Source organism: Stegastes partitus, unplaced genomic scaffold, assembly GCF_000690725.1.
Source record: "Stegastes partitus isolate 25-593 unplaced genomic scaffold, Stegastes_partitus-1.0.2 Scaffold115, whole genome shotgun sequence".
Lineage (NCBI taxonomy): Eukaryota > Metazoa > Chordata > Actinopteri > Pomacentridae > Stegastes > Stegastes partitus.
Window position 1 is genome coordinate 44,845 of NW_007577846.1, and position 1,332 is coordinate 46,176.

The window sequence follows — 1,332 nt, forward strand, 5'->3', positions numbered from 1 at the left end:
TATCTTCATGATACACGTTGTCTCTGGCTGCAGCTTTCTTTTTTGTTGAGCTGAGTTACACAAAGAAAGCCTGGCTATGTCAAACTTGGTTCATGGTACAGACCTCTGATGAGCTTGTTGGAATGCAACTGCTGGTATTTAGTTCATTGTGAAAATGTTGCCTTAGCAGAGGATGGTTTCGATCCATCGACCTCTGGGTTATGGGCCCAGCACGCTTCTGCTGCGCCACTCTGCTGTTTGAATGCCTTGAAACCAGAACCACAAACCTGTCCCTTTGTTTCCCTCCTCTTTTGATTGCCGGATGTTCAACATTTCAGACTGAATTAATCAACGCAGCCACAGTTGATGCTGCTCTGCACCTTGAAATCTTTTGTTTTGTGTGACCAAGGTGATGATGTTTTAGTCTCACTGGATATTACCTGATACACAGGTGGACCTGTGAGGATTAAGCGGTGTATAGATAATGGATGGATGGATGTTAGGATGTTAGTTGCAGGTGAATGGAGGTCATGCTCCCACCGATACCAACTGTCAGTCCAAGCTGGATGGACATGATGAGCTGCGATGGCCGAGTGGTTAAGGCGTTGGACTTGAAATCCAATGGGGTTTCCCCGCGCAGATTCGAACCCTGCTTGCAGCGGTAAATTATTGTCCTTTAATCCTTGCTACCAGAAAGAACTTCAAGAAGTCAGATTTGTAGGTTGCTGCAAAGGAACAGCCTTCATCTAATCAACCAACACTTCAGTATAGTGTCACAAAGTGTTTTGAGCGTCAGTGTCAAGTTTGTAGTGAAAAGAAAACTTCGGCTTAGCAGAGGATGGTTTCGATCCATCGACCTCTGGGTTATGGGCCCAGCACGCTTCCGCTGCGCCACTCTGCTGTTTGAGTGTTGCAAAACCTGAACCTATAATCTGCACATCCATTTCCTTTTGTTTCTGGTTTTTTTCCTCCCTTCATGGGGTTTCCCTCCTCTTTTGATTGCTGTATGGTCACCATGTCAGACTGAATTCATGAACGCAGCCACAGTTGATGCTGCTCTGCGCCTTGGAGTCTTTTGTTTTGTGTGACCAAGGTGTTAATTTTGTCATCTTACTGGATATTAACTGCAGGTGAATAGAGGACATGCTGCCACCGATACCGACTGTCAGTCCAAGCTGGATAAACATGTGAACAAGCTGTGATGGCCGAGTGGTTAAGGCGTTGGACTTGAAATCCAATGGGGTTTCCCCGCGCAGGTTCGAACCCTGCTCGCAGCGATGAATTAATGTCCTTTAATCCTTGATAGCAGAAAGAACTTCAAGAAGTCAGATTTGTACGTTGCTGCAAAGGAAC

General features: G+C 45.9%; 4 non-coding genes across 4 annotated transcripts; 2 read left to right on the forward strand and 2 right to left on the reverse strand.

Moving 5' to 3' along the window:
• Positions 1 to 163: 163 nt before the first annotated feature.
• trnam-cau (transfer RNA methionine (anticodon CAU)) lies at positions 164 to 235 on the reverse strand. Its single transcript has one exon. It is a non-coding gene; the product is annotated as a tRNA-Met (tRNA).
• Positions 236 to 558: 323 nt separating this feature from the next.
• On the forward strand, positions 559 to 640 carry trnas-uga (transfer RNA serine (anticodon UGA)). Its single transcript has one exon. It is a non-coding gene; the product is annotated as a tRNA-Ser (tRNA).
• A 168-nt stretch (positions 641 to 808) lies between these two features.
• Positions 809 to 880, reverse strand: trnam-cau (transfer RNA methionine (anticodon CAU)). The gene has a single exon. It is a non-coding gene; the product is annotated as a tRNA-Met (tRNA).
• A 294-nt stretch (positions 881 to 1,174) lies between these two features.
• On the forward strand, positions 1,175 to 1,256 carry trnas-uga (transfer RNA serine (anticodon UGA)). The gene has a single exon. It is a non-coding gene; the product is annotated as a tRNA-Ser (tRNA).
• Positions 1,257 to 1,332: the final 76 nt, after the last annotated feature.